This window comes from Caretta caretta, chromosome 28 (genome assembly GCF_965140235.1).
Source record: "Caretta caretta isolate rCarCar2 chromosome 28, rCarCar1.hap1, whole genome shotgun sequence".
Taxonomy (NCBI): domain Eukaryota; kingdom Metazoa; phylum Chordata; order Testudines; family Cheloniidae; genus Caretta; species Caretta caretta.
This window is the reverse complement of record NC_134233.1, coordinates 13,685,399-13,696,805: the sequence shown is the minus strand read 5'-3', so window position 1 is coordinate 13,696,805 and position 11,407 is coordinate 13,685,399. Positions and strand designations below refer to the sequence as shown.

General features: G+C 52.5%; 2 non-coding genes across 2 annotated transcripts; both read left to right on the top strand.

The window, feature by feature from the left end:
* Positions 1 to 6,103: 6,103 nt before the first annotated feature.
* Positions 6,104 to 6,175, top strand: TRNAC-GCA (transfer RNA cysteine (anticodon GCA)). The gene has a single exon. It is a non-coding gene; the product is annotated as a tRNA-Cys (tRNA).
* Positions 6,176 to 7,578: 1,403 nt separating this feature from the next.
* Positions 7,579 to 7,650, top strand: TRNAA-UGC (transfer RNA alanine (anticodon UGC)). Its single transcript has one exon. It is a non-coding gene; the product is annotated as a tRNA-Ala (tRNA).
* The last annotated feature ends 3,757 nt before the right edge of the window (positions 7,651 to 11,407 follow it).

The window sequence follows — 11,407 nt, the reverse complement described above, 5'->3', positions numbered from 1 at the left end:
AGCGAGTGAAAGGTGGACCAGCAGGCCTCAGCCGAAGAGGCAGAGTGGGGTGGGAAGAAGTCCTCCTGTTAACCCAGTGCTAGCTACACCGGGATTAGGCTGATATAACTGCATTGCTCAGGGAAGGTAAAATTTTTAACACCCCAAGGTAATGTTGTTACTGACTTAATTTTGTAGGATAGACCTGTCCAAAGAATCACACACACACCTTGGGAGTAAAACTTCACCCACTTTTCTGCTTTACAGAATCGAAACACAAGAAACGCTTGTCAGGGCCCAGTGCGGGTTGGCAGGGAGTCAGGTGTGGGCAGACACCATACGTTAGCCAGAGGAAGGCACCATGGATTAGCTGGTTTAAGGCACCTGTCTTCTAAACAGGAGATCCTGGCTTCAACTCCCAGTCATGGCTTTTAAGGCACCTGATACTGGCTCCTATCAGAAGACAAATAACAGAGTTAGATGGACCTTTGGTCTAGCCCAGTGTAGCCATTCTTGTTGTTTAAATTACACTCAGAGGCACTGATAATAGAGTGACTGAAAGTTTGGGTATTAAGAGCTGATAGGCCAGTGTTCCAGTCCCCTCGCAAACGACCCCCTCCCTCTGGGACAGGGGCAGGTCCGAGCTCTCACACCAAGTGGCTCATTGGGGCTGCCAGAATCTGTGGGCGGCTCATTCAGTTTATGGCGAGGGTTGAGTCCTGCTTTGTGCACCGTGTCTGAGAATGAAAATCCTAAACCTCCCTTTGAAATAATGAACACAGCAGGACCTGTTTTGTCACTGCCCCGAAGCAGACAGAGAAATGGAGAAATGCCATTGAGTCCAGGGGAATACTTCACTGCGGTTTTACCTTTTTCACTTGCCAAACTCCCGCCCAACCTTCTGGGCTCCTAGAGCAGGGTCCTGAGCCTGAGCCGAGACACGTACCCTGCAACTTTACAGCCCAAGCCGCTGTCCTGGATTAATGTGACACAGGCCACCCATGGGTGATTCATTGCACTGTAGACATATCCCAATGTTATGTCTCCACAGCGATTAAAACACCCAGGGCACCTGTCCCAGAGCCCGGGGCAGTTGACTCAGGCTTATGGGCCTGGGGCTGCAGGGCTATAAAATGACAGTGGAGACAGATGGGCTTGAGCCCAATCTCTGAGGCCCACGAGGGGTGAGGGTTTCCGACCCCAGACTTCAGCATGAACACCAATATCTGCACCCCAGTTTTGAGCCCCACAGCTTGAGCTCCAGGAGCCCAAGTCAGGTGACCCAGGCCAGCCCTGCTGCCATCTTTATCCCGGGAGAGAGGGACTCTACGGGGACCTCTCCATTGCAGTGTCAGCCCAGGGGTGGCAGGCTGTGCTCAAAGCAGCACCCTGGAAGCCCCATAGTCACCACTCTCATAGAATTAAGGTACGATTTGTACAGAGTCAGCCTGGTGAGCTATCATTGTAAAAGTCGTGATCTGTTGAAGGCTAGTGGCTGGGTGGATGGTGTGTGCTAGGCTTGTCTGGGAAGTGGTGGAGTTTTGCTCTGGGTGCGTCACTGAAATATGTGATGAGGCTGGGAAATGGCCACCGCCAGCCTTTCCGGTGTGACGCTGGAGGAGCCAGACTCGCTGCTGGCTCAGTGAAGGTATCCACGCTCCCAAGGACTCTCCCAGGAACCGTGTACAATGCGGACTCCTCCGAGACAGCCCAGAGACAATGGACACTGCTTGACTCACATCAAGGCAGAGGAACTTTCTAGCAAGTTGGAAGAGGGGAAGAGACGTCATGACTTGGCCTCACTCCCACTCTGCTCAACACCTGGCAACACATCTGGAGGACAAAGACTGAACTGAAATAATTCAGAGATCAGAAGAGAATAATAATAATCCATTCAAATGAAAGTCCCCAAACAGACTGGAATTGGTTTCCCAGCAGAAAATTTTCAATTTTGTTTTCCCAGTCAGACCTCGCCAAGGGAAGCAGAGAGAAAATGTTTGAGTTGCTTCCTCCAGAGCACCTTGACCTAGACACGCTAGCTGTGGGTCACTGTCGTAGCTGAGGTGGGGGCATTTTAATTATTTGGGCTGGTCCCAGGGTGTTTGGGGGACATTATGAGGCTGTTACCTTTTGAGATAAATACTAAGAAACAAAGAACTCTTTGAGAAATCTGGGATTTAGACGTGTTTTATTGACAGCAAGGGAGGTCTGAGTTCCTGAGAAGGTTTTTGTTTACAGGAAGCAATGTGGCTTGTACCAAAGGGGAGATGGTTGTTTGTGAAGGAGGGGAGAAGACAAAATGCACACAATGAGGATGGGATTCAAACCCATGCATGCAAAGCACAATGATTAGCAGCCCACCACTTTAACCACTTGGCCACCTCATATGAGCTGCCAAAGAAGGGACAGGAGGAGAAATCTAAGGCCAGCAGAGGTAGGAACAATAAGGAGTTTTTAAATACGAAGTGTAAGGAAGGCCTGAATGACCTCCCCCCTCACATCTAGTGATGAGCTGGGGGAAAGACTTCAGGAACAGACCGTCTTTACATAGACAGGCCTCCTCTGCCTAGGTATGCAGCAAGTATCCTTTGAATAAAAAAACAAACAAACAAAATAGAAAGGTAATTTTTTGGTTTTCCTGCAGTCAGCCAAAAAAAATGTGAAAAGAAAGGGGCATTTTTAAGCAATCATCTGTCCCCACCCAGGGGCTGGGGAATGCTTATTTTCTTTTTCAGACACTTTCTGGGCAAGCTGGTGCCAGTGGAAGAAAACCCAGAACGCCGTGGGTCCCCTGTCGCAACAAAACATTGTGTTCTGTGTTTGTCTTGTTGTTCCTGTTATTTTGGTGGATATTGTAAATTCTTCAGGCGTGACACCCCCTTTTAATTGGGCATGTCGTGCTGCCCCTTTCGGGGCCAAGGGAAAATGTACCCTAATTCAACCTCTTCCACCCTCTACTCCGCCACCTCCCTCCAAATTCTCTGTGACACCCCCATCCCCACGGTGGCCTACCCCCATCCAGAGACCTGTGGTTCTTAATGCAACTGGTTTACAAATGACTATCGCTCTGTTCCCCACTGACTGGTCTCTCAGTACAACATTTGATAACTGTTCTATTTACCAAAGTAGGTGAAAGAATGTTGCCATAAGTAATTTCAAACTCATTTGAATTGGATGGAGGGGAAATAAACAAGAACATCTGAAAATGGCGAGCCCCCACAAATTACCTCTGGGAAGGCTGAAACTCACTGCAGGAAGCTGACTCAGTGTCTCAAATCCAACGCTTGGAATGTGCCTGGGGCTACTGGACAGAGTGGGATTACGTCAGGGATTTGAATCATAGACTCAAAGAAACATAGAATAACAGAGTTGGAAGGGACCTCTGGAGGCCATCTAGTCCAACCCCCTGCCCAGAGCAGGACCAATCCCAACTAAATCATCCCAGCCAGGGCTTTGTCAAGCCTGACCTTAAAAACCTCTAAGGAAGGAGATTCTACCACCTCCCTAGGTAACGCATTCCAGTGTTTCACCACCCTCTTAGTGAAAAAGTTTTTCCTAATATCCAACCTAAACCTCCCCCACTGCAACTTCAGACCATTCCTCCTTGTCCTGTCATCTGCTACCACTGAGAAAAGTCTAGATCCATCCTCTTTGGGTCCACCTTTCAGGTAGTTAAAAGCAGCTATCAAATCCCCCCTCATTCTTCTCTTCCGTAGACTAAACAATCCCAGTTCCCGCAGCCTCTCCTCATAACTCATGTGTTCCAGTCCCCTAATCATTTTTGTTGCCCTTCGCTGGACTCTCTCCAATTTTTCCACATCTTTCTTGTAGCGTGGGGCCCAAAACTGGACACAGTACTCCAGAAGAGGCCTCACCAATGTCGAATAGAGGGGAACGATCACGTCCCTCGATCTGCTGGCAATGCCCCTACTTATACAGCCAAAAATGCCATTGGCTTTCTTGGCAACAAGGGCACACTGTTGACTCATATCCAGCTTCTCATCCACTGTCACCCCTAGGTCCTTTTCTGCAGAACTGCTGCCAAGCCATTCGGTCCCTAGTCTGTAGCGGTGCATTGGATTTTTCTGTCCTAAGTGCAGGACTCTGCACTTGTCCTTGTTGAACCTCATCAGATTTCTTTTGGCCCAATCCTCCAATTTGTCTAGGTCCCTCTCTTTCCTATCCCTACCCTCCAGCGTATCTACCACTCCTCCCAGTTTAGTGTCATCCGCAAACTTGCTGAGGGTGCAATCCACACCATCCTCCAGATCATTTATGAAGATATTGAACAAAACCGGCCCCAGGACCGACCCTTGGGGCACTCCGCTAGATACCTGCTGCCAACTAGACATGGAGCCATTGATCACTACCCATTGAGCCCGACAATCTAGCCAACTTTCTACCCACCTTGTAGTGCATCCATCCAGCCCATACTTCTTTAACTTGCTGACAAGAATAGTGTGGGAGACCGTGTCAAAAGCTTTACTAAAGTCAAGGAACAACACGTCCACTGCTTTCCCCTCATCCACAGAACCAGTTATCTCATCATAAATGGCAATAGATTAGTCAGGCATGACTTGCCCTTGGTGAATCCATGCTGACTATTTCTGATCACTTTCCTCTCCTCTAAGTGCTTCAGAATTGATTTCTTGAGGACATGCTCCATGATTTTTCCGGGGACTGAGGTGAGGCTGACTGGCCTGTAGTTCCCAGGATCCTCCTTCTTCCCTTTTTTTAAAGATTGGCACTACATTAGCCTTTTTCCAGTCTTCCGGGACTTCCCCTGATCGCCATGAGTTTTCAAAGATAATGGCCAATGGCTCCGCAATCACATCCGCCAACTCCTTTAGCCCTCTCGTATGCAACGCATCCGGCCTCATGGACTTGTGCACGTCCAGCTTTTCTAAATAGTCCCGAACCACTTCTTTCTCCACAGAGGGCTGGTCACCTCCTCCCCATGATGTGCTGCCCAGTGCAGCAGTCTGGGAGCTGAACTTGTTTGTGAAGACAGAGGCAAAAAAAGCATTGAGTACATTAGCTTTTTCCACATCCTCTGTCACCAGGTTGCCTCCCTCATTAGTAAGGGGCCCACACTTTCCTTGGCTTTCTTCTTATTGCCAGCATACCTGAAGAAACCCTTCTTGATTTGCGCTTAGCTCAACTGATGGTTGGTTGGGAAATGTTATTCTAACCCACGATCAGGGTTGGAAGGGACCTCAGGAGGTATCTAGTCCAACCTCCTTCTCAAAGCAGGACCAATCCCAACTAAATCATCCCAGCCAGGGCTTTGTCAAGCCAGGCCATATAAACCTCTAAGGATGGAGATTCCTCACTTCCCTAGGTAACCCATTCCAGTCTTCACCACCCTCCTAGGGAAATAGCGTTTCCTAATATCCAACCTAGACCTCTCCCACTGCAACTTGAGACCATTACTCCTTATTCTGTCATCTGGTACCCCTGAGAACAGTCGAGATCCATCCTCTTTGGAACCCCCTTTCAGGTAGTTGAAAGCAGCTATCAAATCCTTCTCACTCTTCTCTTCTGCAGACGAAATAATCCCAGTTCCCTCGGCCTCTCCTCGTAAGTCATGTGTTCCAGTCCCCTGATCATTTTTGTTGCCCTCCCCTGGACTCTCTCCAATTTGTTTCTGTAGTGGGAGGGGGCTCTGAAAACTGGGCGCAATGCTCCAGATGTGGCCTCATCAGTGCCGAATAGAGGGGAATAATCACTTCCCTCAATCTGCTGGCAATGCTCCTCCTAATGCAGCCCAATATGACCAGTTACCCATATTGAATGCAGGCTCAGCAATATTTGATGAATTGGTTGCTGTCCATTCAGTCGGTTATTTCCTACTTATTCATAACTAATGAAGATGCTCTAAGGGGATGGGAGAGAGCCATCCCATCCGAGTAGTTAATCCACCTCCCCAAGAGATGGGAGCTGTGTCAGTGGGAGAAGCTGTGTTGGTGGGTGGGCAAGCTGTGGGGTCTACATGTATAGATAAAGTTTAATCAAACCCCATTTTTAAAACCACCCATCGTCTGGGAATGGAAAAGGAGCTCTCTGAGCAGGGCCTGTCCTTCAAAATCCTTAAGATCACTGACTTGCCTATGCCAATGCCATGGGGGGTGTAGCTCAGTGGTTGAGTGTTTGACTGCAGCTTAAGTAGTCCTTGGTTCAAATCCAAGTGCCCCCTTACAAGCCTGTTCCCTTTACAAAAATAAGCACATTTCCATTATGTTCGGGAGCTCCACTGAATAGGGATGAATGGAAACATTCAGTGTTTTCCTGTGCAAATCCATAGAAACCTAGCAAACAGGTCCCTCATCTGAAATCAGTTCCAATCCTCTGAGTGTCTAGTTTATGTTTTCATCAATGAAACAAAGACACATGAAGGCACATTTGCAGATCCTTGGTCTCCATGGGCTACAATGTGCAGAAGAACAAGAACCCCATCCCCTTGGGAGGAATGGACGAGTCTGTGTTACATTCCAATGGCAGCTGTTTAAAGGGAACGTGCTTCGAGTTCATGATCACCCGCAGCGTCTCTGTAAGGTTACCAACCACAGAGCCGGTTGTGGCTGCATCTAAGTAACCGCAGAGTTAGTGTAGTACCAGATCGTTAATTGCACAGCGTCACTTTCTGGTCTCGTTGATCATTTGGGTAGAAACAGCTATTTCCTGCCTCTCTTTCACACAGAAGGACAATTTTCTTTGTGCAGATGCAGGAACATCAAGATCTTTCTCTGTCCCTTGTGCAAAGTAGGGTGTCAAATTCCAAGGAACCTTTCTCTTCTGCGATGGAAACAATGGAGAAGCAGGGGGCCCTGGGCACCTCCAGCCCTGGCCAGGAGATGTTCCCTCCCCACTTTCTTTATGCTGCTGTTGTTATTTCATGGAATGTCTGGGATGGGGAAAAAGCTGAGTTCACTCCAGGTGGAGGGAAAAAAGGACCCTGAGAATCTCAGGGCCTGAGGGAAAACCTAATCCCTGCTACCGGGATCACTGAGGTGCTGGGGATTTGAGCAGGAAAGGGACTGTGTGAATTGTCCAGGTGGGGAATGAATAACCACCGACAACTAGTTCCACCTCATTAACCACCGACACAGGCTAATCGTGCTGCAGATAGAAGGGAAACTGGGAGCGATTCTTTGCTGTCAGCCATGGAAACAGTGACCCGAGTGCACTGCAGTGAATGTGCTGGGGAAAGCTGGACTTTACAGGCAGGTGGAAATAGCAGATCCGAGAAAAGCCCCCCCCCCCCCCCCCCCCAACTTCTTCCACCGGGGTGAGGTGTTGAGCGACTCACAGCACCCCCCAGCGCCGTTACCTTTCAGCAGGGGCTGGCAGCTCCAGCCAGTCAATGCAGGGGAGAGGGCCGAGTGTATCTCTGCACCCGGAGTCCAGGGCAGGCCCTCTCTCTCCCCCACATAGAGAAACTGGCCCTGCTGCAAAGTGACCCCTGAGAACCAGCAACCTCCAGGACAGAGGGTTTGGCCCTCAGAGCAGGGAATGTGTCCCCCATGCTGCCGTTAGGCCCCTGGAGGCTCTGGAAACAGGAGGGCTCTGAGCATAACCCATCCCAAACAGCCCCCGTCTGGGGATGTAGCTCAGTGGCAGAGCGCATGCTTTGCATGTATGAGGCCCTGGGTTCGATCCCCAGCATCTCCAAGTCTCTTTTCACCCTGCTGCTTTGCTCAGGCCCAGAGGGGATGTGGCCCAGCAGTCTCCCTGCAGGAGTTTCAGTCCTGCTCAGTGCGTGGCAGGTGCCCATTGCACGGAAGGTCTGTGGGGGTTTCTGCTCCGAAGTCACCTTGGTACATTTAAGATTCCCACCCAAGGGGTGGCTTGGGACAGTAGCGGATGAGAAGGGGGAATCCTCCAGCCCTGGAGGGAAAGGTCCCGTCTGCCCAGACTGAGGGGCAAGGAGACGGAGGGGCAGTCAGTGCTCAGAGAGGAGAGAGCTCAGTGATTTACACCCATCAGGGGACACTGTCTTTTTGAGGCGGGTGCAGCTGGCTTGGGATGGTGCTGACGATGGATAGAAAACAGGCTGGAGTCAATGACAGATGGGACCACAGAAGGGGAAGGAGAAGGGCATCTCCATAGAAGGTCCTGGGTGCTCAGATACCCCAGTTCTAGGTACCCTGGCCTGTCCCAGAGAGAAAAGACAAAGAGGGGCCCAGCCCCCCGACAGTCATCCCATGGACAAGAATCTGGTTGGGAGTGGGGTGAAGGTTCCCGCTGGACAAAGGGGAGCTGAAGTCCCCCAGCGTCCTGGAATTTAAGCAATGCAAGCTTCAAACCCTGCATGGGTGGGGCCTGAGGGGCACCCGCAGAAGGTTGGGCTGGACAGGGGCGGCAGGTTTCTACAATTTTTGGTGGTTTCCAGAATGGGATCAAGTCCTGCCTCCCCGTCCACCTCCCCCCACATCTGCCTAAGGCTCTGGGAGGGAGTTTGGGTATGGGAGGGAGAGGGAAAGGGGTTGGGCTCTGGGAGGGAGTTTGGGTGTGGGCTGTGGGTTGCGGCAGGGGGTTGGGGTGCAGGAGGGAATGCAGGGTGCGGGGTCTGGGCTGGGGCAGGGGGTTGGGGTGCAGGAGCAGGTGTGGGGCAGGCTCTGGGAGGGAATTGCGTGTGTGGTGTGGGCTCTGGGCTGGGGCAGGGGGTTAGGGTGTGGGAGGGGGTGAGGGGTACAGGCTCTGGGAGGCAGTTTGGGTGCATGTGTGGGGTCTTGGCTGGGGCAGGGCGTTGGGTGCAGGAATGGGTGGGGTGGCCAGGTTCTGGGAAGGAGTTCAGGTTCGGGCTCTGGGCTGGGGGAGGGGGTTGGGGTGCAGGAGAGGGTGCAGGTCGGGCTGTGGGAGGGAGTTTGGGTGTGGGCTCTGGGCTGGGGGAGGGGGTTGGGGTGCAGGAGAGGGTGCAGGTCGGGCTCTGGGAGGGAGTTGGGTGCAGGGGGTGGGCTCTGGGCTGGGGGAGGGGGTTGGGGTGCAGGAGAGGGTGCAGGTCGGGCTCTGGGAGGGGGTTGGGTGCAGGGGGTGGGCTCTGGGCTGCGGGAGGGGGTTGGGGTGCGAGAGCAGGTGTGGGGGGAGGCCTGTGGGAGGAAGTTTGGGTGCGGGATCTGGGTTGGGGTTGGGGGTTGGGGTGCAGGAGGGGGTGCGGGCGCAGGCTCTGAGAGGAAGTTTGGGTGTGGGGTGTGGGCTCTGGGCTGGGGCATGGGGGTAGGGTGCAGGAAGGAGTGCAGGGGGTGGACTCTGGGAGGGAGTTTGGGTGCAGGGGGTTGGGGTCTGGGCTGGGGCTTGGGGTGCAGCTCTTACCTCAGGCATCTCCCAAAAGCGACCCACACCCCCCTCTGGCAGCACCTCCTAGGTGGGGGGTCTCTGCCCATCGCTGCCCACGGACACCACCCCACCACTCCTTTCTCCCTCCCGCATCCCAAAACAAAGTCTCTGAATGCAATCCTAGAAAAAAGCAGAACCAAAGGAGTCCCTTTCGAGGATTCCCTCTGACACTGACCCCACGGCAGCCACACCCCAGCAGGAGGGACATGGAGTCAGGAACTGGGTTTTCCTCTCTCTCATCCTCGTCTTGTCCACAGGAAAGTGATTCTCCCCACAGTGCAGTAATACATCTGTCTGGGCAGATGAGAGAGCTGGAAATCTCTTTCAAAACTCTTTTACCCCACGGAACCTGTCAGTCTCTCTATCTCCTTTTCCCTGTGCCCTCTCCATGCCTGTCTGCTAGGAAACTCTCATTCCTGGGTTGTTTGCTGCCCCATGGCTGGATTTGCTCCTGCAAATGGCAGGAGAAATGGGGTGGGGGGCTGTTTGTGTAGAGTCATTTTATAGCTCCCGCTGCAATCTCCCCACACAGACATGCACCCCCCCAGCAACAGTGTTCCCTCACAGTGTCTGACAAGTGGACAGAAAGTTATCACCACCCCCTGCTGGCCAGTGACACAGGCAGGGGGAGCCCGGGGGGACGCCTCTTTAACAGGAGAAGGGAAGCCATGGAGGGCCAAAATAAGTAAGACATTTCCATACTCTGTCACTAGCAAATAATGGCCACCGTGGATCCACCCCAGAGTTGGCTACATCTTTGCACTGCGGGAAGGCCCCCCTCACGGAGACCCTTTGTCATGGGGTTTGGGATACTTCTGGACCCACGCTGCACTCAGAGGGACCTCCTCATCCCGTGCCAGCTGGAGAAAAGAAAAGGGTCCAGCCAACTCTCCTGTTACCAACTGGGAACCACTCATCCCCGAAACAGGGGGAGGCCCCTGGCTTTGATTGGTATTGAATATATGGCTAGTCTCTTTTATCAGCAAACATTTTTAACAGAGAGAAAGGAGGGAACAAATGATTCTCAAAGGAGAGGGAAAGATGATCATTGTTGCAGGGGGTTAATTTCCCAACCAGGATGGAGAAGGACTCAGGGCGACGTTCTGGTTAAACTTGGATTTATGCTGGAAATGGCCCACCTTGATTATCATGCACATTGTAAGGAGAGTGGTCGCTTTGGATGAGCTATTGCCAGCAGGAGAGTGAGTTTGTGTGTGGGGGGGGAGGGGTGAGAAAACCTGGATTTGTGCTGGAAGTGGCCCAACTTGATGATCACTTTGGATAAGCTATTACCAGCAGGACAGTGGGGTGGGAGGGGGTATTGTTTCATGGTCTCTGTGTATATAATGTCTGCTGCAGTTTCCACAGTTTGCATCCGATGAAGTGGGCTGTAGCTCACGAAAGCTCATGCTCAAATAAATTGGTTCGTCTCTAAGGTGCCACAAGTCCCCCGAAACTTTTTTATCAATCTTTGAGACGTACAGAGAAAACGTGTCACAAACTAGGCAACTGAGAACATGGGATAAACGCCAAGACCGGGGGGGATTTTATGAGGCTATTAAAGAACTAGCTGGAAAAGGGGGACCCTTTGTGATATAAAATCCAGCCTGTCCAATACATAAACAGAAAGTGATGGTCCCCCCCCACTGCCCCCGTTCCCCTGGGCAGCAGGGAGCCCTCTGAGGGGCTGACTGGAGGGGGTGGGGGGGGGAGCTGGAGGGCTCCCTGGGGGAGGGGAGAGGGCGGTAGTGGGGGATGGGCAGGTGGGGGGCAGGTGGGGGCTGGGGGCAACGGTGCTGCAGTTGGGGGGCAGCAAGTGGGACTGGGAAGCCGGGATCGGGGGCAGCCCCATGGGGGACACAGCCCCTCCCTTCCCCGCCCCGGCAGAGACCCGGCGTCTCCTCCCACCCCCACGCCGGGGCAGCCAGGTTGGGGGATGGCTCCGGGCTCCAACTTCCCACCGACACCGGGACAAATCGCTGCGGATAAAACGGGGGGGGGGAGGAAATCCTGCCCCCCCCACGGGAGGGGAGTTTCAATGGACATGTGAGGAGGAGGGAGAGACGGAGGGGGATCAGGGGAGACGAGAGAG